The 25,722-nt window shown below is 40.2% G+C and overlaps 1 protein-coding gene across 1 annotated transcript in view; it reads right to left on the bottom strand.

The window, feature by feature from the left end:
- Positions 1-25,722, bottom strand: part of LOC124615735 (protein madd-4-like) — a 325,617-nt gene that overhangs the window by 89,070 nt on the left and 210,825 nt on the right. The window lies entirely within an intron of this gene.

Below are 25,722 nucleotides of genomic sequence, written 5' to 3' on the forward strand. Positions count from 1 at the left end.
TTGATCTCTCTCTACGATTTTTACCCTCCACGCTGCCCTCCAATGCTAAATTTTTGATCCCTTGATGCCTCAGGACGTGTCCTACCAACCAGTCCTTTCTTCTTGTCAAGTTGTGCCACAAACTCCTCTTCTCCCCAATTCTATTCAGTACCTCCTCATTAGTTACGTAATCTACCCATCTAATCTTCAGCATTCTTCTGTAGCACCACATTTCAAAAGCTTCTATTCTCTTCTTGTCTAAACTATTTATCATCCATGTTTCACTTCCATACATGGCTACACTCCATACAAATACTTTCAGAAACGACTTCCTGACACTTAAATTAATACTCGATGTTAACAAATTTATCTTCTTCAGAAACGCTTTCCTTGCCATTGCCAGTCTACATTTTATATCTTCTCTACTTCGACCATCATCAGTTATTTTGCTCCCCAAATAGCAAAACTCCTTTACTACTTTAAGTGTCTCATTTCCTAATCTAATTCCCTCAGGATCACCCGACTTAATTCGACTACATTCCATTATCCTCGTTTTGCTTTTGTTGATGTTCATCTTATATCCTCCTTTCAAGACACTGTCCATTCTGTTCAGCTGCTCTTCCAGGTCCTTTACTGTCTCTGACAGAATTATAATGTCATCAGTGAACCTCAAAGTTTTTATTTCTCCTCCGTGGATTTTAATACCTACTCTGAATTTTTCTTTTGTTTCCTTTACTGCTTGCTCAATATACAGATTGAATAACATTGGGGAGAGGCTACAACCCTGTCTCACTCCCTTCCCAAACACTGCTTCCGTTTCATGTCCCTTGACTCTTATAATTGCCATCTGGTTTCTGTACAAATTGTAAATGGCCTTTCGCTTCCTGTATTTCACCCCTGCCACCGTTAGAATTTGAAAGAGAGTATTCCAGTCAACATTGTCAAAAGCTTTCTCTAAGTCTGCAAATGCTAGAAATGTAGGTTTACCTTTCCTTAATTTTTCTTCTAAGATAAGTTGTAGAGTCAGTATTGACTTACGTGTTCCAACATTTCTACGGAATCCAAACTGATCTTCCCCGAAGTCGCCTTCTACCAGTTTTTCCATTCACCTGTAATGAATTTGTGTTAGTATTTTGCAACTGTGACTTATTAAACTGATAGTTCGGTAATTTTTACATCTGTCAACACCTGCTTTCTTTGGGATTGGAATTATTATGTTCTTATTGAAGTCTGAGGGTATTTCGCCTGTCTCATACATCTTGCTCACCAGATGGTAGAGTTTTGTCAGGACTGGCTCTCCCAAAGCCGTCAGTAATTGTAATGGAATGTTGTCTACTCCTGGGGCCTTGTTTCGACTCAGGTCTTTCAGTGCTTTGTCAAACTCTTCACGCAGTATCGTATCTCCCATTTCATCTTCATCTGCATTCTCTTCCATTTCTGTAATATTGTCCTCAAGTACATCGCCCTTGTATAGACCCCCTATATACTCCTTCCACCTTTCTGCTTTCCCTTCTTTGCTTAGAACTGTGTTTCCATCTGAGCTCTTGATATTCATACAACTGGCTCTCTTTTCTCCAAAGGTCTCTTTAATTTTCCTGTAGGCAGTATCTATCTTACCCCTAGTGAGATAAGCCTCTACATCCTTACATTTGTCCTCTAGCCATCCCTGCTTAGCCATTTTGCACTTCCTGTCGATCTCGTTTTTGAGACGTTTGTATTCCTTTTTGCCTGCTTCATTTACTGCGTTTTTATGTTTCCTCCTTTCATCAATTAAATTCAATATTTCTTCTGTTACCCAAGGATTTCTACTAGCCCTCATCTTTTTACCTACTTGATCCTCAGCTGCTTTCACTACTTCATCCCTCAGAGCTACCCATTCTTCTTCTACTGTACTTCTTTCCCCCACTGCTGTCAATTGTTCCCTCATGCTCTCCCTGAAACTCTGAACAACCTCTGGTTTAGTCAATTTATCCAGGTCCCATCTCCTTAAATTCCCACCTTTCTGCAGTTTCTTCAGTTTTAATCTATAGTTCATAACCAATAGATTGTGGTCAGAGTCCACATCTGCCCCTGGAAATGTCTTACAATTTAAAACCTGCTTCCTAAATCTCTGTCTTACCATTATATAATCTATCTGATACCTTCTAGTATCTCCAGGATTCTTCCATGTATACAACCTCCTATCATGATTCTTGAACCAAGTGTTAGCTATGATTTCCAGTCACCCATGACTATTAAATTTTCGTCTCCCTTCACTACCTGAATAATTTCTTTTATCTCATCATACATTTTATCAATTTCTTCATCATCTGCAGAGCTAGTTGGCATATAAACTTGTACTACTGTAGTAGGCATGGGCTTCGTGTCTATTTTGGCCACAATAATGCGTTCACTATGCTGTTTGTAGCAGCTTCCCACACTCCTATTTTTTTTATTCATTATTAAACCTACTTCTGCATTACCCCTATTTGATTTTGTATTTATAACCCTGTATTCACCTGACCAAAAGTCTTGTTCCTCCTGCCACTGAACTTCACTAATTCCCACTATTTCTAACTTTAACCTATCCATTTCCCTTTTTAAATTTTCTAAGCTACCTGCCTAAGGGATCTGACCTTCCACGCCCCGATCCATAGAACGCCAGATATCTTTCTCCTGATAACGACGTCCTCTTGAGTAGTCTCTGCCCGGAGATCCGAATCGGGGACTATTTTACCTCCGGAATATTTTACCCTAGAGGACGCCATCCTCATTTAATCATACAGTAAAGCTGCATGCCCTCGGTAAAAATTACATCTGTAGTTTCCCCTTGCTTTCAGCCGTTTGCAGCACCAGCACAGCAAGGATGTTTCGGTTAGTGTTACAAGGCCAGATCAGTGAATCATCCAGACTGTTGCCCCTGCAACTACTGAAAAGGCTGATGCTCCTCTTCAGGAACCACATGTGTGCCTGGCCTCTCAACAGATACCCCTCCGTTGTGGTTGCACCTATGGTATGGCTGCATCACTGAGGCATGCAAGCCTCCCCACCAACGGCAAGGTCCGTGGTTCATGGTTCTTTAGCAGTTCATATTCGGAACTTTGCAGACCAGTCCAAATGTGTGACTGCTCTTGTAGATTTTTCATCCATGCAGCTATAGTTTTGGTAAGGAGGACATAAGATTTGTTATATCAGAACAGTACCCACTCATTAAAAGTGACTGGTGAAAGGTGGTTGTGTAGCTGGTTGATCTAATGATTGTGACCCAAGATACCATTAAATCAACAAATTAGGGTTCAAGGTTCCTTTTTTTTTTTACGGACCTATTTTCACGTAAATGTAAAAGATAAGTAATACTGTTCTCAACTCAAAGTTAATTTGTACAGCACAGTGCTTCTTTAGGCATGGCACATTTGGATGTGGTATCCTCTTGCCTTCGTCCAACATATGAAATGAATAACCAGATCAGTTATAGGGGATTCTATAGTTTAGTGTGGAATCACATTATTCAAAACATACCCAGAATATAATGCAGCCTCCCCCAGACTCCACCAGCCCTTTCATGCAGTCTATCCAGGAAATCTTCTCATCAAGTGGCAGCAGGGACGGACACACGGACACACACACACACACACACACACACACACACACACACACACACACAAACGGATTGAACTTTTACAAGGTTTTGGAGCCAGTGGCTCCTTCTTCTGGTAGAAAAGTTGAAGGGGAAGGAAGAAGGGTAAGAAAAGGACTGGAGAGATTCAGGGAAAGGGGTACAGCTTAGAAAAGTCACCCAGTACCCTTAGTCAGGGGAGACTTATTGGACGGGACCAGTGCAGTCCCCAAGAATCAGCCTTTCCTTCTCATTCCATCCCTAAATCCTTTGTGTGTGTGTCTCCCTGCCACCACTTGGTGAGTAGATTTTTTTATCTACCTATTTAAATTATATTATGAATAATTGATTATTTTCACTGTTATAGACTATCAGGAAGGCGTTCCAATGTTTGCATTTAAATAATGAATAGTAGTATCTAAGACTACATCTCCAGTCACACTCTTCAAACTTTCAGATGGTGTGTGTGTGTGTGTGTGTGTGTGTGTGTGTGTGTGAAGATGTGAAGACAGACTATGGACATCATTTTGTATAATCCAAAATTTCTCTCTCTTTACAACCTGTGGTCATTACAGGAGATATATGTTGGAGATCTTCATACTTCTTGACTTGCTTTGAAATTTTGCCTCTCAGATTTTATGAGTAAGGCTCTCCATGGTGCAAAAATAACAGGAAGATTAGGGTTTGACATCCCATCAACATCAATGTCATTATGGATGGTCCGTAATGCATAACGGCTTTCTTTTAGTGTCCCCCACACCAGTGTGTTGAACATTTCTGTAACTCCCCCTCATTAACCAAATGAACATGCAACAAACTATGCTGCTCTTCTTCAAATATATTTACCTACTCCACTTATCCACTTGGTAAGAATTCTGTCAAACAATATTTAAGAATTGACTGACCAAGAGTTTTGTAAGCAATCCCCATGTGCAGCATCTGTCTTTCCTTTGACAAGATTTGTGTGTTCATTTGCCTTTATATAGCTACATGCAGATACTTCTAAATACTTGGCAATTGTGACTGATTTCTGATCACAAAACTAAAAAATGATGGGTCTTTTCGTCTATTTTATGCATATTCATTAAATTTATTTGTGCTGAAGTTCAGCTTCCAATCTTTGCATCAGATGCTCATTATCTGTGTATTTAGTAGCAGTAGTAAATATGAAACTTTCTGACAGATTAAACCTTGTGTCAGACTAAAACCTGTGGGCAAGTGCTCTACTGACTGAGTCAGGAAGTTTCATATCAGTGCACACTGTGCTGCAGAGTGAAAATTTCAGTCTGGAAACATCTCCCAGGCTGTGGCTAAGCTATGTCTCCTCAATATCCTTTGATCCAGCAACGCTACTCTTGCAAGGTTAACAAGGTACTGGTGGAAGTAAATCTGTGAGAATCGGTTATGAGTTGTGATTAGGTAGCTCAGTTGGTAGGGCACTTGCCTGTGAAAGGCAAGGGTCCAGAGTTTCAGTCTCTGTCAGGCACACAGTTTCAATCTGTCAGGTAGTTTTACATCAGTGCACACTCCACTTTAAAGCAAAAATTTCATTCTTGAATAGTAAATATTTTGGGAGACAGTAGTATAGAGTACTAAAATGTTCAATATGATAAGTGTCCAATTTTTGTTTGTTGCTGGGATACAGCTGTTAGATTGTAACCCAAAAAGTTGAAAGTCAGGTTTCATAAATTCTGCCCCTGATTTCAATGCATTTTTAAATTCTATTGACAACACCCTCTATAGCTCTTTTGAAGTAATTCTTTTGTGGGACAGCATTTTTCATAATTCATTTCTTATGGTCACTTTTTTTTTGTAGGCTTCACCTATCAACCTTCCCAATAGACAACAATATAAAGGGTAAGGTCCAGAGACCTTGATGAGCAAGATATGCACCCATTTTTGCCAATCTGTCTTCTGGAGAATGTTAGGTTTAGATTATGTGTAACCTAATGACTAGAATGAGTGAGAGTCCAATCATACTGGAAGATTAGACCAATCCTTGCAGCCAAAACATCTTCTTACAATAATACTACAAGCTCATTTTCCATAATGTCCAGACAATGGGGCCCTGTAAAACAATATGGTAACACAAAAGGCCCAATTAACAAATTTCCTACAACAACGCACCACAGATTTACAGAGAAATGTTCTTAAAAATGAGCCTCCATAAGTCCATGTGGATTTTTGATGAACCAACAGTATGAGTTATGAGTGTTATTGATACTGTCATGAGTGAAAAGTGGCTTCATCAGTAAACAGTATTAATGGGACTACTTGGCATTTCGCAATTAATCAAAAACAAAAATCATATTGTTTGCCTTCAGTTCCTTCCTGAAGGTGTTGAATCAATTGTAAATGATAAGGACAGAGGCCATGCATACATAATGTTTGCATATTCTTGTATGTGGAAGACAGATATGTGTAGAAATTGGATGTATATCTCTTGAAGAACTACATTCTATTAACTGTACAATGTCTAGTTCTTCACCCACACTCTGTACCTTTGCATGTTCAGATGAAATATAACTGCTGGATACTGCACCAGTCTGTAACAGTTTAGTGAGAACACACATAAACACTTTTTAATCTGATACTCAGTGGTTGGGAAATCATCTACTATATTACCTACAACCAGCACCACCATTTCCATTGCAAAACCCAAAACCAAAGCACCATATTGGCATCCAAAAATACCTGTCATGTGCATAGGCGATACTCTGGAATTGAGCAACAAATCACAAGTCACAATCATAGTTGATAAATGCAGTTATGTGTACTCAAATGTTTACTCAAGTGTTCATCCCCTTAGCTGTGCGATCTGTGCATCTGACTGCCATGCAGTGAGCCAGGGTTTGATTCCCAGCCAGGCTGGAGATTTTCTCTGCTCAGTGACTGGGTGTTGCGTAGTGTTGTCCTCATCACCACTGACAACCAAGTCACTTAATATGGTGTTAACTGAAAAGACATGCATCTCAGTGAACGAATTTTTCCCAGGTGGGGACTCGTGGCCAACAGTCCCATATCATCATTTCGTTTCACTCAAGTACAAGCTCACAATGTGAATTTCAAAAGAAAACCGACATTCAATAAATAAACCCACAACAACTGGAATACCAATATGTGAAATAAAAATGTAGCTTAGAAACCAGATGTCTCTGTAACTAATAAAAAATGGATACATGTTCTATGAAATGTTTTGTTTGAATTAGACTATACTATGAGCTCCAAAAATATTTGCTATTCACCACGAAACAAATTTGTGTGTGTGTGTGTGTGTGTGTGTGTGTGAACTACCTTCAGGTAAGTTGCGGGCTACGTACGCATTATGCTTACTAGATGAAATTTTGAAATTGTATAAAAGGCTTAATGGTAGTCAAGAAACACAGCAGCAAACTGCAATTCACTATCTACTGTCTTTTGGATCTCATGGGAAAGTTGCATTTTGCACAACTGATACTTATGGAGAACATGTTTGACCTACAGAGGAGTTGTTCATTCTTCAGAAAAAGTCAGCACATTATGTCCCATACTTCTGCAACATATAACATCAGTCAGAAAGCTTTATAGTATGTTACAGTACATCTGTCCTGAACCCTAGTTACATATCTTGTCCAAAGGTCTGCATAGAGATGACTGTAAGACATAATAAGACATGGATCACCCCTAAGAAATGGACCACCCAAGAAATCATGAATGCTAGAGAAGATTTAAAAGAACTTTATGAATGATACAGGAAATGTAATAATCAAACAGACTGTGAAATGTATAGACACAAGGAGAAGGTTTATAGCAAGATGATACAGCAAGCAAAATCTGTATGTTGTAAACATCAAATTGGAACATCATCAAAATTTCTAACACAGTGTGGTCACACATAAATACAAACAGGACTGAATCAAATAAGACAGAAAGTGGAAACATAGTACTTACAACACAAGGGAAGTAACTGACTGACATGAAGTGTGTGCCACTTTAAATCAAGATTACAGGGATCACACATAATTAAGGCCCTCAGAAGGAGCCACCGAAAAAAAATATATTAAAATAAATTACTCAATAACTATTACAGAATTTAAAATATCAGAATGCATTTTGCATATTTCCCAACTGGATTTAAATAATGCATGTTTGTCAACATTTTGGAACTGTTGATATGTGATACCACATGATGTTTTTTGAACAGGTAGCTCTAGTCTTATGGCTGCACCTTGAAATCCTGCTTAGCTCAAGTGTACAGCTCTTATGGGCATCCTGAAGGCTCTGGTGTTTCGGCACACATTTTATATGTTCCACTGCTTAAATAAAAAATGAATGAACAGAGTTGCAGAAACTTCCCTATCGAATTCTTGTCTCTGCTGCTGGAGGTGGCAGGCATTTGTGCATGAGGTGTGCTTGCTAATGTGAATGAATGGTGTGTGTTCCTCTTTTTTCAGTGAAGGCTGTTGCTGAAAGCTTATGTGTAAGTGTCTTTTAATTGTACCTGTCTGCAACTTAGCTTGTTATCTGTATGGTATGTAGCAATATATCTTTACCTATATTGTTGAAATCCCTACTTGGAGTTTCCAATTTTGAGAACAACAGGTGTGACAGACGTTACAAATATAATTAGATCACTGAGAGACAAAGACAAAGAGGGCATAGATGGAATATTTGCAGAAGTAGTTAAACATTCCTCACAGTATCTAACTAAGCCTCTGACATTCCCAGTAAACTTAGTAATGGAGAAGGGAATGTTCCCAAAATGTCTGGAAAAGAATAAAGTAATGCTGATTTACAAACACTGTGGTAAGGGGATCCTGGTAGCTCTAGGCCTACAACAATTGCATCCACCTTACCAAAAATTGTAGCAACAGCTTTTTAAAACAGAGTTATAAAATTCAAAGAAAAATAAAATATCTTGGATAGAGCACAGCATGGGTTTAGGAAAGGGAAATCTATAAAAACAGTATTGGCAAGTTTCATGGCACACATAATTAGAGCTTTTGAAGAACGGAAGAACGTTTGTAGCATATTTCTTGCTCTCTCAGAGGTTGACTGTATATGTATAAACTTCCTAGATATGGTATCAGTGGGAATGTAGCCAGTCTAATAAAATCATTTGCAGAAAACAGAGAACAAAGTGTAGAATTAAGATTGAAGGTAAACAATATGTTGGAAACATTTTACTCTTATTTCCTAGTGGTAAAGTATGGTGTAGCACATGGCTCAATAATTGGTACACTAATGTTTATATAGTCTGTGAATGACATGACAGCATCAGTAAAAGAAAATGTAATCATGTATGCAGATGATATGTCTCTCATGGTAAGTGGTAGCTCAACAAATGATTTTGATACAAGAACTATCACAAGGAAATACTTGCAAACAGAACAATAAATGAAGAGAAACTAAAGTTCCTGGGATTGACAACAGACACATTTATAACTTGGAAAAATAATGTAGAAAAGATCTGCTCAAAAATAGGCAGCAATGTATTTTTAATGAAGGAAATGTCTCACACAGTGGATGTACTACACACTAATCCATCCTCATTTATCATATTGTGTAATATGAGTAATATGGTACCCCTCTCTGTGTATATTTGACCATCATGTACCTCTCAAATTAAATTTTAGACCAATGTTAAACTAGAGCTACACAGTTGCAGCACGACAGTCAAAGATAACTGTCACATAAACAGTAATCAACTACAAATGGCTGATGAAGACCCTATAAGGCAGGGTACTTATTACACAACAGACTGCTACACAGTTTAAAAAATATAAAAGCACTACCAGTTTTCAGAATGAAACTAAGAGAGTACTTAGAAACAGCATGTTTGTACTGTGTTAAGGAATATTTTGAGACTAGTACAAAAGAGTTGGAAAGAACTTGCAGTATTAAAGCAATATCCTAAGAACCATGCTACATATAATGTGTAAATGAAAAGTAAACATGGACATTTTCTTGTTTCATCAATACACAAGCACTGCAACAGTAACTGAAAGTGGTTGCCTACATCTAGTAAATTAAATGAGTACCAAAGTTTTTGTAAAATAATATCCATGCTCACATTTTAATTTATCCTGTAATTATAAACGTATACTAATGTATCCAATATTGCTCTAAACAGTGATCAAAGGATGAATAAATAAACAAATCATAATGCCATACATCATTCACACAATGGTAGAACTGTGATCCGTTAAAACAGATAGCACATGTCAATTACTTCACAATCCACTGCTGATGTCTCTTCACCTACAGCCCTAAGTATTTTGATATATGGGAGAAAAGTATCATCAGAATAGACTTGAAAAAGAATTTGTAGTGAAAGTTATTGGAACATGATGGTTGCACAGGAGTATGTGTAATTTAATTTTGTCCTTACTACCCATAAAAGTAATTGTGAAAACTGAATGTGGTGCAAATACCTCTGATAGAATTATATGTAGGTTGTGAGAACTATGCTACATGGAAATCAGCTGTGGTAGCCTACTTACACTTGGGCAGTTTATGGAAAGAAGTGAATAGTGAACTGAAACCCACTGAACAAAATTATACAAATAAGCACCAGAAGGCAAGATCATGGTTAATGTTATTGGTAGACCCACTGAACATGTCCACATAGAGAAAGCTGTGAAGACAAAAGATGATTGGAACAAGTCAAGGAATGCATTTTGTAATGTCCAATAAGCCATCTGGACCATGTATAATCTCAAATTTACGACCTTATCCTTTTTTTGGTCTTATTTGAAATGTTTTAAACTCTGACTGTATAGCAGTATATGCCATGCTAACACAGTTAACCCTTGTGATTTAAAAATCAAAATTCATAAAGTTACTGTAATACAAAAAGACAAATTTTGTTTATGTGAATGTATATTATCATAATTTTTCTATTATGCTGTTGAGTGAATATGATTTTCTGTAAATGGTTTTCGATTTAATGTTCTATGTTTCGATCTTAGTATGACTATATCTTTACTGATGTACTTTGGAACAATGTTAACTGGTTGCCGGCTGATTGTATGTTGTCTGGCAGGAAGGAACAAAGGAGAAATGTAACGTTTTCCGGAGTTGCATACAAATGGAATGTATTTTGCTGAGTGAACATTGTAACTGATGGCAGCAAGGAATCTAGGACTATTAAAAATGAAAATTACATACAAATCAGTCTGTCATCTATGTTTTTTCAAGAAACAAGTCAACCTATAGGGTTTCCAGCTGTACAAGAGAACCTGACTTCCAGATAGAAGAAATTCAAGAGGCGGATTGAAGGATATCCCTCATAAACAAGATGAGTATTTTTTTCTTTAAAACTACCACTAGACCCAGCCAACAATATTTTAACTCCATGAACATTTATTACAATTAATGGTCTTCCAATTGTGCGTAACAAAGGAGGTCGTCAAAATTTGAAGTCTGAGGTCTCACAAGAAACGTCATTGCTGAGGTATGGGTGTGCACACTATTTAGCGGAACTGCCTCAAAAATATGCACCCATGATTATGGGGTTAGAAACCTCAGGCATACTGATTAAAGGAGACAGCATAAAAGTGAAGATCTCCTAGGATGCAAAAACTATATCAGATTGCCATACTGCAGAGAAGGAAACATAATCAGCATTTAATTGTAAGTATAAATAGAACAAACTAGTCAAGTGCTACAAATGTCAAGAGGATAGGTCAGTTCACATCCAGATGCAGTGAAAAGTCAAGTACTAAGTGAAAAAGGTATGTTGGAAACAGCCCAGATAGAAGAACTGCTAATCAAGATATGGCACTCACCATTTATTACTGTTTTGTAAAAACTGGTAACTGAGAACCAGAATGGATATTAGATTCAGGAGCATCAGTGCATACCATTTTAGATACGATAGCTCTTTATGATGTTATGTAACTGGTTGGAAAAGTTGATCTTAATATAAATGTAAATGGAGAATCACAAAGTATTACAGCACATAACGTTTACTGTGTGAAAGATGTTGCAATTAACTTCTTCTCCATTAATGTTAGAGTCAGGAACAGCAACAAAGTAAGCTTCAAAATAAACGGAGTTAGATACTGCTAAAAATACAAATGAAGATGTAAACCATCCTGTGCACTCTACAAAAGGTTTTTTATGGCACAGGAGTGTAACACAATGATTTATATAAGCACGGATACCACATGCGGTGAGACATAGTGACTGTCCAAACCAAGCTCTATCCCAAAGGAAGAGAGAGAAATAAAAAATTATTTTTTAATGTCAATCACACATTCGGTCTCCTGATAAAATCCTGGGTAATTTTATACTAAATTCAGACTTGTCAGTTGATTAATGAACAAGCTGCCAAACTTAATTACCCTTTTTTACTATTAAATTAATTTTTCCCAGGCCAGCAGGCACCACTGATGTCTTGTCTACAAAGAAGACCATCATTTAATATAGAAAATGCCTAAGATGGCAAAATCCAGCAAAGTTCCCTGGCTGTTATTTCAAAAGTAAGTAGAAGCCACACAGTGGTGGAGGCACACTAGTTCCTCCCTCATTCAGAGAACTGACACCCAAGAAGTTACCCTAGCCTGAAAGGAAAAGAGACCTTTCTATTGTCACAGCAAGGCCTCACCAACAATTCGTTTCCATCTCTGGTGGCACTGGCTGCAGGAACCTAGTTGTTAACGGCAGATGCACATCAAGGTGTGGTGTTCAAGTTTACAAATAGCATGAAGAGCCACTCTCCCTCACCAATTAGTTGTACTTTCTGGGTGAGTCTACATTGTTAAAGTCATCACGTGACAGTTACCACCATCTTGTTCCGAGTGTAGCCTTCCATCACTTTGGGAGCAACATTGTGTTCATCCATTTATGATCTGTCCATCATGATTTGCGTTAGGAATTATACCATAACTATGCTAAGGTGGCATCTGCACATCCCGAACTTGCTGAATTCTTTCATTATTGTGTTTCACTGGCCAGGGTGACTGAGTGGTTCTAGGCGCTACAGTCTGAAACCGCGCGACTGCTACAGTCGCAGGTTCGAATCCTGCCTCGGGCATGGATGTGTGTAATGTCCTTAGGTTAGTTAGGTTTAAGTAGTTCTAAGTTCTAGGGGACTGATGACCTCAGCAGTTAAGTCACATAGTGCTCAGAGCCATTTGAACCATTTTATTGTGTTTCAATTTGGTTTACTCTACACACTTCCTCAAGGGACTGGAATTTATTCTGCTAGTGTAACTGTTTATAGAATTAATTGTTAATTCCTACTTGTCCTACAGTAAGTCAATTACCTGTCAAGAGGCTGCTATTTGTGAGCAATATCTTAAGGTAGACATTGTGACAGGGCTACCTAGTATTTTGTATTAATTTCTGAATACACAACTTCATTACCAGAATCTACTGACTTTCATTGGTTTGTAGCTTCCCTGCTGTCACTTTCTAGTTTGATCGATTCATTAGTGGGCAATGAAACAGATGTAGCATCAGAGGAAGTCCGATGCCAGGAATGCATATTAGTATGTCATCCATATGGGAGTCCGTCCAATGGTCAAATGATGGTATGTCTGTATGGTTCACCTGTGTGAACGATTTCTTGAAAGTGAAATTTAAAACTTCAGCTTTCATTTTGCTATCTTCAGCTACTACACCAGACTGAGCAACAAGGGACTGAATGTAGGCCCTTGACCCACTTAGCGATTTTACATAGGACCAGAATTTTCTTGGGTTCTCTGCCACATCTTTTGCTAAGGTGTAACAGTGATAGCTGATGTATGCTTTGTGCATAGATCTTTTCACAGATGCATGAATCTCTATTAACCTTTGCTTCTTGTCATTTGTGTGTTTTCTTTTGAACTGAGAGTGCAACAGCCTCTGCTTCCTCCGCATCTTCTGAATGTCATTATTATAAAACCATGGTGAGTCTTTTCTGTTCCTTATCCACTTAATAGGTATATGACCCTCTAGACCTGATTTACAATCTGCTTAAACTTTGCCCATAATTCCTCTACATACATCTCACTGAAACTAAGTGATGTCGGTTCACTCTCTTAATGAGATGCCAACAACTGCTTATCTGCTCTATCTAGCATAAGCACTCTCCTAGCCTACTTTACTGATTTATTAACTTTTGTTACCGTAGTTGCTATAATGACATCACCATCACCAATCCCTGTTTCCATACTGACATTTTCTATAAGGTCCAGCCTATTTGTAGCTAAAAGGTCTAAGATATTTCCATTGCATGTGGGCTGCCGAGCTAGCTGCTCAAGACTGTTTTCAGAAAACATGTTCAAAAGTATTTCACATGACTGTCTGTCTGTACCCCACAATGAATCCACAGACATCCTAGTCTATATTCAGTAGGTTAAAGTCACCTCAGATTAGTATTGCATGATCTGGGTATTTACTTGCTACTGACCATATACTGTCTTTCAGTGACTCTAGAACTGTTACAGCAGACATGGGTGGCCATTAAAAACACCAAATAATTAACTCGGTTTCACCTACACATATTACACGTGACTGGAAAACTTCACTGTCACACTCTACTTCAAGCTCAACAGAGACAATATTTCTGTAAACTGCAATGAACACTCCTCCTATAATCTGTCTTTCCGATATATGTTCCATATTCGTTAAATATCTCAGAGCTTTCCACTTCAGGTTTCAGCCAGTCTTAGTTCCAAGAATAATCTGAGTGTGAAAACTTTCCTGGTGGGCAATAAATTCAACAACTTTATTGCAAATACTTCAACAGTTTACCGATAAAATTTTGACTGTCAAAATGTCTATACTCTGAACGTTGTCTGACTTCCCTTGTTGTGTATTGACTGATGAGTGTTCATTAGAGCACCTCAAACTAGCACCCACCTTAAAAAGCCCTCATGTGCAATGAACAAGTACTCTGCTACCCAAGTACCTGCACCCTTTGTGTATTGCACCCATGGTCTATCAAGGGGGTTCCTACAAATCCCCACATGATAACATAGGTCTAGAAATCTGCAGCCAAGACCATCACAGAGTCGACGAAGCCTTTGGTTGCGAGCATCCACTTGGCTCCAAATCAAAGGATCCCGATCAGCTCTAGGAACAATGCTGCAAATTGAAAGCTCTGCTTGCACCCCACACACAAGGCCACTAGTCTTCTTCACCTCCACCAGCTGCCTGTATGAACTGAGAATTTCCTCAGAATCCATGCAACAGGAATCACTTGTACCGATGTGAGCAATGACCTGCAGGTAACTACACCCTGCATACTCGATAGCTGCAAATAGGGCCACCTCCACATCTCAGATGCGGCCACCAGCAGATGTACTGAGCACACATTGGCTTTCTTTCCAGCCCTGAATGCTACCTGGCTACCTGACTAAGGGGCTCCATAACTTGCCTTATGTTGAAGTTCCCGATAACTAGTAACCCCCCCCCCCCCTCCCCCTGTGTGCCTGCTCGGGCCCTGCTGAAGGAGCAGCCACCAATCCACTCACAGGATGAATGGGTGAGGCCAGCAGCCAGTCTTCACAGTGGCCCTCTGCCTCGAGTGACACGAACGTGTTACCACCCGCCACTCACCCTGCAGTGAGGGGCAGATCAACTGTATCACATAGACTATGAGGTACCTTGGAAGCAGAGCCATGGGCAAAACAAGCAACACCTGAGGTTTCTCATGTATTGCACCAGATTCTCTGCCAATGCTATATCCTGAAGCAGCAGCCTGAAGGTGACTGACCATAGCCAATAGCACTTTCATGTGTTCCTGAACTATGGCCAGCTCCTCTTACATCTGGACACAGCATGCATACATCCTAACCATCCTAGCATGACTAATTCAAGAAGTAAACTGTAAAAGCAGCCAGAATCCTACATACACAACTTGCTACCCTCCTGATGCATCACCAATAGATGCTGATACATTAATGAGCTATATAGCTGGTTGTTCAGTGAGCAACTATTGTGCTACAGACTGGATGAATTTGCCTTTATAAAAATGTGAAACTGAACCTCTTAAACAGAAAAACGTGCATGAAATTGAATATTTATTCTATGAGAAAAACACACAAAATGATAGACACTTAACTTGCCACTCTGCAGATGTATATCAACCGAGAGCTGCAGCCTGACTGACTGCCTTACTAAACTAACAGATGGTCGCCTTCAAAAGAATACAAATGAGAAAATACTGCACTACACACTGAATGAATTTACATTTACAAAAATGCAAGATTGAACCACTTAAAAAGAAAAATACACACAAAATTTAATAAATATACTATGAGGAAAATACAGAAAAAGATAAGCATTCAACTTGCTTCACTGTAGATGTATACTAGCCAAGAGCTGCAACCTCTCTTCCGCCACCAGCTTTTCTGAACTGTGCAGATGGGAGTTATCCTTACAACACATTCTCTGCTTGCAAAGTTATCTTGGCCTTAATCTACAGTAACCTACTGCCCCCACACACTCCATCCAACAGCTCCACCCCCTCTGTCCTATCACCACCTCCCTACTCTCATCTCCAACCCTCTTTGTGTGCTACCCTCTGCCAATGCACTGGCCCACCTTTCCTTTTTCCCACTCCTCTCCATTTTCACTTTCTGTTCTCCCATCCCTTCCCTACCTCCCTGTCCCACAGCCTCTTGGTGCTTTGCCTGTTGGCAGTCTAGTTCCTCCATGCTCTGCCCAGTTCTCCAAGCTCAGCACAGTTCTCTCTCCCACCTGTACTCTGGTATCCCTTCCTCTTCCCCTTCTCCATCCTCTCCAGACAGCTGTTTCCATTCTATGAACAGATACATCCCAGTCCAAGTTGCCATAGATGGCAATCTCATGTGCGTGAGGTGTGCTTATTTGTGTGAAAGAATGTGTATGTGTTACCTTTTCTGATGTAGGCTTTGGCTGAAAACTGATGTGTGTCTTTTTTTGTGTCTGTCTGCAACTTAAAGTGTCATTTCTATGGTAGCAATCTATCTTTTCCTTCTATAGTTGATATTCCAACCTGGCATGTCCATTATTTAATTTTCATTTGTGTTAGATGTACGGGTTAGGTGTAATACAGAGGAACAATAGTGAAGGAAGAGAAATAGTGAGAGAGGAACACTAGGGGTACCACACTATGGTTGTGTTGGGCTTGACAAACTGCTCATTTAGCTATTCTTGGAAATCATGATTGAGAAAAGGCTAATAGCGAATGGAAAAGCTGCCTGATGAATAAACTAGTATCTGCCTAGCAACTCTTGTTCAGGAATAGTAATTTGAAAAGAACAAGGAAACTCATGAGGCAAAGGCAAATCAGTGCAAGTAGAGGGTAAAATGTTGTTTGTTGTAGTAGACTGTCAAAGTTGAGATGAAATGGAGGCATAGTACAATTAGTGTAACATTAGTCTCTAGAAAACAAACAGACCAGGGCTGTTTATCCAGATAGATGGGGTTATGTAATGTTAAGCAACTGTACAAGTGCTGGGTGCTTGAGAATTGAGGCAGTATCACTAAAGAAGAAGGTGACTAAAAAGGGGAATTATTATACAAACATATTAGGCCATTTGTTATGTATATTGTTTTGTGTTAGCTACAAAATATTTATTTGTGATGCTGAAGACTCAGGGACGCTGTCCTGCAACTGGGTCATTGTAGCTTGTCAGGCATAGGCTTAAAGGGGTGACAGCTTGGGGAGGGGGGAGGAGGAGGGCAAGTGCACATCTTTCAAAATCACCGGCTAGGAAGGAACAGCATGGTCAGGTGCATAGGTGTGTGTTTCAGAGTTGTCAATGATCAGCTGCTGCTCGAGCAATGTGGAGTGTGGTCCAATAGGCTGTTAGCCATAAGTGGCCTCAGCTAGCTGCAGGAAAAGTGCTAGTAAAAGCAGAACCATGGAGTTCTTCCAGATAATACATACAGACATTTGTAGACTGATGGAGTGTGAAACTATAGGAGGAAGCTATAAATTCTTACATTTACAGAAAACTACTGAAATATAACCATGTTTATTTTTTAAGTTCTAACGATCAAGTGAGTGATATATCTGAGAAATTTTTGACGTGTGTTAGAAAGAGTAATGGAAATGAAGATTAAAACTGTCAGATATGATAATAAGACAGAGCACATCAAAAAAATTCAAGAAACATGTGGAGGAAGCAGGAATTAGACACCAAACCAATGTCAGATAAAGTCCATCCCATGATGGAGTTGCTGAGAGAACAAATAGGATTATTACTGAAAAAGCAAGAAGTGTGTTAACTGATGGTGGGTTACCTATACGTTTTTGGGCAGAGGCAGTGTCAACAGCCATGTATTTGATCAGTCTTTTTTTTTTTTTTTTTTTGGTCATCAGTCTACTGACTGGTTTGATGCGGCCCACCATGAATTCCTTTCCTGTGCTAACCTCTTCATCTCAGAGTAGCACTTGCAACCTACGTCCTCAATTATTTGCTTGACGTATTCCAATCTCTGTCTTCCTCTACAGTTTTTGCCCTCTACAGCTCCCTCTAGTACCATGGAAGTCATTCCCTCATGTCTTAGCAGATGTCCTATCATCCTGTCCCTTCTCCTTATCAGTGTTTTCTACATATTCCTTTCCTCTCCGATTCTGCGTAGAACCTCCTCATTCCTTACCTTATCAGTCCACCTAATTTTCAACATTCGTCTATAGCACCACATCTCAAATGCTTTGATTCTCTTCTGTTCCGGTTTTCCCACAGTCCATGTTTCACTACCATACAATGCTGTACTCCAGACGTACATCCTCAGAAATTTCTTCCTCAAATTAAGGCCGGTATTTGATATTAGTAGACTTCTCTTGGCCAGAAATGCCTTTTTTGCCATAGCGAGTCTGCTTTTGATGTCCTCCTTGCTCCATCCGTCATTGGTTATTTTACTGCCTAGGTAGCAGAATTCCTTAACTTCATTGACTTCGTGACCATCAATCCTGATGTTAAGTTTCTCGCTGTTCTCATTTCTACTACTTCTCATTACCTTCGTCTTTCTGCGATTTACTCTCAAACCATACTGTGTACTCATTAGACTGTTCATTCCATTCAGCAGATCATTTAATTCTTCTTCACTTTCACTCAGGATAGCAATGTCATCAGCGAATCGTATCATTGATATCCTTTCACCTTGTATTTTAATTGCACTCCTGAACCTTTCTTTGATTTCCATTATTGCTTCCTCAATGTACAGATTGAAGAGTAGGAGCGAAAGGCTTGTCTTACACCCTTCTTAATACGAGCACTTCGTTCTTGATCGTCCACTCTTATTATTCCTTCTTGGTTGTTGTACATATTGTATATGACCCGTCTCTCCCTACAGCTTACCCCTACTTTTTTCGGAATCTCGAACAGCTTTCACCATTTTATATTGTCGAGCGCTTTTTCCAGGTCAACAAATCCTATGAAAGTGTCTTGATTTTTCTTTAGCCTTGCTTCCATTATTAGCCATAACGTCAGAATTGCCTCTCTCGTCCCTTTACTTTTCCTAAAGCCAAACTGATCGTCACCTAGCACATTCTCAATTTTCTTTTCCATTCTTCTGTATATTATTCTTGTAAGCAGCTTCAATGCATGAGCTGTTAAGCTGATTGTGTGATAATTCTCGCAGTTGTCAGCTCTTGCCGTCTTCAGAATTGTGTGGATGATGCTTTTCCGAAAGTCAGATGGTATATCGCCAGACTCATATATTCTACACACCAACGTGAATAGTCATTTTGTTGCCACTTCCCCCAATGATTTTAGAAATTCCGATGGAATGTTATCTAGCCCTTCTGCCTTATTTGACCGTAAGTCCTCCAAAGCTCTTTTAAATTCTGATTCTAATACTGGATCCCCTATCTCTTCTAAATTGACTCCTATTTCTTCTTCTATCACATCAGACAAATCTTCATCCCCATAGAGGCTTTCAATGTATTCTTTCCACCTATCTGCTCTCTCCTCTGCATTTAACAATGGAATCCCCGTTGCACTCTTAATGTTACCACCGTTGCTTTTAAAGTCACCAAAGGTTGTTTTGACTTTCCTGTATGCTGAGTCTGTCCTTCCAACAATCATATCTTTTTCGATGTCTTCACATTTTTCCTGCAGCCATTTCGTCTTAGCTTCCCTGCACTTTCTATTTATTTCATTCCTCAACGACTTGTATTTCTGTATTCCTGATTTTCCCGGAACATGTTTGTACTTCCTCCTTTCATCAATCAACTGAAGTGTTTCTTCTGTTACCCATGGTTTCTTCACAGCTACCTTTTTTTACCTATGTTTTCCTTCCCAACTTCTGTGATGCCCCTTTTTAGAGATGTCCATTCCTCTTCAACTGTACTGCCTACTGCGCTATTCCTTATTGCTGTATCTATAGCGTTAGAGAACTTCAAACGTATCTCGTCATTCCTTAGTACTTCCGTATCCCACTTCTTTGCGTATTGATTCTTCCTGACTAATGTCTTGAACTTCAACCTACTCTTCATCACTACTATATTGTGATCTGAGTCTATATCTGCTCCTGGGTATGCCTTACAATCCAGTATCTGATTTCGGAATCTCTGTCTGACTATGATGTAATCTAATTGAAATCTTCGCGTATCTCCTGGCCTTTTCCAAGTATACCTCCTCCTCTTGTGATTCTTGAACAGGGTATTCGCTATTACTAGCTGAAACTTGTTACAGAACTCAATTAGTCTTTCTCCTCTTTCATTCCTTGACCCAAGCCCATATTCTCCTGCGACCTTTTCTTCTACTCCTTCCCCTACAACTGCATTCCAGTCGCCCATGACTATTAGATTTTCATCCCCCTTTACATACTGCATTATCCTTTCAATATCCTCATACACTTTCTCTATCTGTTCATCTTCAGCTTGCGATGTCGGCATGTATACCTGAACTACCATTGTCGGTGTTGGTCTGCTGTCGATTCTGATTAGAAGAACCTGGTCACTGAACTGTTCACAGTAACACACCCTCTGCCATATCTTCCTATTCATAACGAATTCTACACCTGTTATACCATTTTCTGCTGCTGTTGATATTACCCGATACTCATCTGACCAGAAATCCTTGTCTTCCTTCCACTTCACTTCACTGACCCCTACTATATCTAGATTGAGCCTTTGCATTTCCCTTTTCAGATTCTCTAGTTTCCCTACCATGTTCAAGCTTCTGACATTCCACGCCCTGACTCGTAGAACGTTATCCTTTCGTTGATTATTCAATCTTTTTCTCATGGTAACCTCCCCCTTGGCAGTCCCCTCCTGGAGATCTGTATGGGGGACTATTCCGGAATCTTTTGCCAATGGAGAGATCATCATGACACTTCTTCAATTACAGGCCACATGTCCTGTGGATACACGTTACGTGTCTTTAATGCAGTGGTTTCCATTGTCTTCTGCATCCTCATGTTGTTGATCATTGCTGATTCTTCCGCCTTTAGGGGCAATTTCCCACCCCAAGGACAAGAGAGTGCCCTGAACATCTATCCGCTCCTCCGCCCTCTTTGACAAGGCCATTGGCAGAATGAGGCTGACTTCTTATGCTGGAAGTTTTCGGCCGCCAATGCTGATTATTTATCAAAATTTAGGCAGTGGCTGGGATCGAACCCGGGATCGAAGACGTTTTTTTTTTTTATTATGAGTCAAAGATGCTACCCCTAGACCCCTAGACCACCCACGGGTCAGTCTATCACCTACTAAAGCAGTAAAAAATAGAACTTCATATGAAGTGTGGACATGAAAGAAGCCAAACCAAAACAACTTAGAAGTTTTCAGAAGCAGGCTATGGTATAGGAGGAAATGGGACTCAAAGTCTAAGAAGTATCTCTGTGTAGCCTACCATAAAGATTCAAAATTTACTGATTTGCAAGTTCATGAATAAGAAGATACTGACCGGAGATTTCGTATTCCTTGAGAATTATAAATATGAAATGAAAGATAGTCGGAAGGAGTGTACAATCATTTTATTAACTTCGTCAAGTTTAAGAAATATTTATTCTGATAAGAAACAGAAACTGGAGTGGAGGAAGAAGAAGATTGTCAAACATATAAATAGATTCTATGCCAATGAAGTTCTGGCAGATGAAAAATAGGAAGAAAATATTTAAAGATGTTCTTCTCAAGCATCTAAAGAATACTATGGTTATGAAATGTATATAGCCCAATATTTTAATGATGATCATACAACAGTTGAAGAGGCTATAAGTGGTATGAATTCTCAACAACAGAGTCTCCATTGTTGAAAAGAGAACTGCAGTCATTTTCTCAAAGTGATACTTTCACACGGGCTGAAATGGAAAAAAAGTTACAGGCATAATGAGTGTTCAATGCAAAAAATTCTGACAGATCAGCATCAAAATACAATACATGACTTTTAGTCAAGGAATATTCACAAAAAGAAGGGATATTCTGCAGAGAAATATTTTCACCAGTGGTAAAATATTAATAATTTGGATATCTTTTAGCAGAAGAAGGTTTACTAATGCACCACATAGATGAGAAAACAGCTTACTTAAATGGGAAATTAGCGAAAGAAATATGTGTAATCCTAGCAGAAGAAGGTAGAATATTGCCTAAAAAAAGGTAAGATTAGTTGACTGAAGAAAAGGCAAGAAACCTTGCTAAAGAGGGGTATGAAACAACCCAAGGCAGATACCAATATCTATTGCAGAAGCAGTGAAGACATCACAGTAATAAGCTATGTGAGTGGATGACTGCTTCATTTGAACAGTTTTAAGAGACAACCCAAAACCAAATTTAACATATATGACCTGGAAGAGGTGGAGCAGTACTTGGATCCACAGATGGTTACAAAGAGGACTGTAGAAGAGTCATGCATAAACTAATTGTCATACACATACAAAGTTTTGACAAAAAAATTGGTATCACAGACTACAAATCTGTTCCGACACTTATGGAACCAGGAGCTGAGTTAATGACCAAGAAATTAAGTGGCAAGTGCAATGGAAATGTGGAGTACCATATTTTGAGGCAGTAGGGAACTTTCTGTATCTGTCACAAACTTGAAGGAATGATATCACTTTTGCCACAAATGTTGTAAGGATATCCCACAAAAGCCCAAGAGAGCAACATTGGAAAGCCTATTAGGCGGAGGGGGTCCGACAGCTGATCAGTTCCAGTCATTCCACCAGGAAGGAGGTACATGGCTCGTGTTGTCTGTAGTTCAACCATGCCTAGACGGTCGATACCACAGTTCGATCATGTCCGCAGTGTTACTTTGTGCCAGGAAGGGCTCTCAATGAGGGAAGTGTCAAGGCGTCTCAGAGTGAACCAGAGCAATGTTGTTCGGACATGGAGGAGATACACAGAGACAGGAACTGTAAATGACATGCCTCGCTCAGGCTGCCCAAGGGCTACTACTGCAGTGGATGACTGCTACCTATGGATTATGGTTCGCAGGAATCCTGACAGCAATGCCACCATGTTTAATAATACTTTTCATGCAGCCACAGGATGTCGTGTTACAACTCAAACTGAGTGCAAAAGGCTGCATGATGCACAGCTTCACTCCCGACATCCATCTTTGCAACCACAACACCATACTACGCAGTACAGATGGTACCAACAACATGCTGAATGAACTGTTCAGGATTGGCATAATGTTCTTTTCACCGATGAGTGTCACATATGCCTTCAACCAGACAATCATCGGAGACATGTTTGGAGGCAACCTACTCAGTCTGAACGCTAAAGACCCAATGTCCAGCAAGTGCAGCAACTTCGAGTTTCCCTGATGTTTTGGGGTGGCGTTATGTGGGGCCAACGTATGCTGCTGGTGGTCATGGAAAGCACCTTAACAGCTGTATGATACACGAATGCCATCCTCTGACCGATTCGTGGATGACAGTTTACGCCCCCATCGTGCACATCTTGAAATGACTTCCTTCAGGATAATGACACCACTCGACTAGAGTAGCCAGCATTTTCTCCACACATGAACGTTATCAAACATGCATGAGATAGATTGAAAATGGCTGTTTATGGATGACATGGCCCACCAACCACTCTGAGGGATCTACGTCAAATCGCCATTGAGGAATGAGACAATATGGACCAACGGTGCCTTGATGAACTTGAGGATAGTATGCCAGAACGAATACAGGCAGCATGCATCAATGCAAGAGGATGTGCTACTGGGTATTAAAGGTACCAGTGTGTACAGCAATCTGGACCACCACCTCTGAAGGTCTTGCTGTATGGTGGTACAACACGCAATGTGTGGTTTTCATGAGCAATAAAAAGGGCAGAAATGATGTTTATGTTGACCACTATTCCAATTTTCTGTATAGGTTCCAGAGCTCTCAGAACGGAGGTGATGCAAAACTTTTTTTGATGTATGTAGATCAGGGTGTCATAATGTAAGACACAACTAATAGCACAGCCACCAAAGACAAGAGATTATTAACCACATTCAAGTACACACAAGCATAGTACAAAACAAATCATTAGAACACATCTGACAGCGAGCACCTGCTGCACTGTCCTAATATAGGGAAGAGCTCCGTTAGATGGACAGCAAGTGCCATGCCGTGTGTACAAGTCACAGGCGACCTCTGGTGGCTGGCTGGTGCAGATGCTGATGGTGGACTGTTTGAAAGTAGCCCACTGGTGGCCACACCCATGTTACGTATCCAAGTATGATGGATGTACAGATTTATAGCACCTGTCCCCCCCCCCCCCCTCTTCCTTTAGGAATGGACACTTCACTGATGCTGGCATCAGGACAGCTATTAACAAGTCCATGACATTTTCAGTGGGCACTGCAGGTGGTGACAATGGTGATGGAAGGAGATTCCGGGCCAGAACAGGAGAGAAGAGGTGGAAGTGGTGCAGCCATGGACACACATGGTAGTCACCTCCCATGAAGTACCAGAAGCGAGGACAGGTGAAGAGGGTGCAGGAAGCATTTTACTCCTCTAGAACCTTGACGTAGCAGAACTGTGCTGATGGGAAAGGTGCTGGCTGTTCAGGAGGGAGTATCAGGAATGCAGCACTGAGGGACCCAGTGGTGCCAGTCCAGCCAACAGCAGAAGTGCAGATGGTGGTGGAGTGTTGTGGGAAGAGCCAGCAGCAGGCGTAAGGGCGCTGGATCCCAGAGAAGAGCCAGGAGGCAGAAACATCCATATGGAAGGCAGGTCCACCGCTGCAGCAGGAATAGTCACAAGATGAGGACAGGAGGCACTGAGGGAGGAAGCAGAGGTGACAGCGGCAGACACGCAGGCCTTGTCGAGGTGCAAAGATGCAGCTGATAATGATGGTACGCCACTGTCAGCCAATGTTGAGCACTACACAGGTAGTGGCCGCACCAGCTGTGAACTATACCCACAATTCGTTTCATTTGGCAGCCAAGCCCCCATGCCAGGACCAAACGGCAACGAGGGTCATGGCAATGGATGTTGGTGAGGCAGCATAAACAGATGGAGGAGGGTGGGGGTTGGTGACTATGGAGCACCTCAGCTGGGTTCCAGGATAGTGCATTGGTGTTGACATGCTGTGAAGTAGGGTGAAAATGTATCTCATAGTTGTAGCAATACAGAAGCAAGGCCTAATGCTCGATATTGTTTGCTCTCTCGTTGGCCAACATAGCAGGAAGGGTAAAAAATTAAACTAAAGGCTTCTGGTCCATAATGAGGTGGAATTTAGACCTATACAAAAATAAATGAAACTTTTTGGGGGCATAGACAATAACAAGCACTTCCTTTTCAACTCGGGAGTAGTGCTCCTGAACAGAGTTAAATGTTTTTGGTGCATAAACTATTGGACACACGGAACCATCCTCATAGCGATGTGTGAGAAAGGCCCTGAGGCCATACTGGGAGGTATCTGTAGCTAAGACAAGGAGCTGGTCGGGATGGGAGGTAGCCAAACAAGGAGCAGAATGTAATTTAAATTTCAAGAATTCATGGTGATGTTCTTGAGATAGTTGATGCTGCCCTGTAACGGCCATTGTAAACTGTTCCAAAAAACTCTGAAAAATTGCAGGGGTGCTAGCCACACTAAATGGGAGGCACTGATATTGGTGCAGCCCGAAGAGCCTGTTAATCACAAGGAACCTGAAAACAGGCTTAAGATCAATCAACTTTAGAAAAATCAGGCCCCCAGCAAGTTTGGCCAATAATTCATTCTAATGGGGCACAAAGCTGATTATTCAGTTTTTTATCAATCATGAAGGGGGTAGACCACTCACTTCATGTAATAGGCTGGATGA

Source organism: Schistocerca americana, chromosome 5, assembly GCF_021461395.2.
Source record: "Schistocerca americana isolate TAMUIC-IGC-003095 chromosome 5, iqSchAmer2.1, whole genome shotgun sequence".
Taxonomy (NCBI): domain Eukaryota; kingdom Metazoa; phylum Arthropoda; class Insecta; order Orthoptera; family Acrididae; genus Schistocerca; species Schistocerca americana.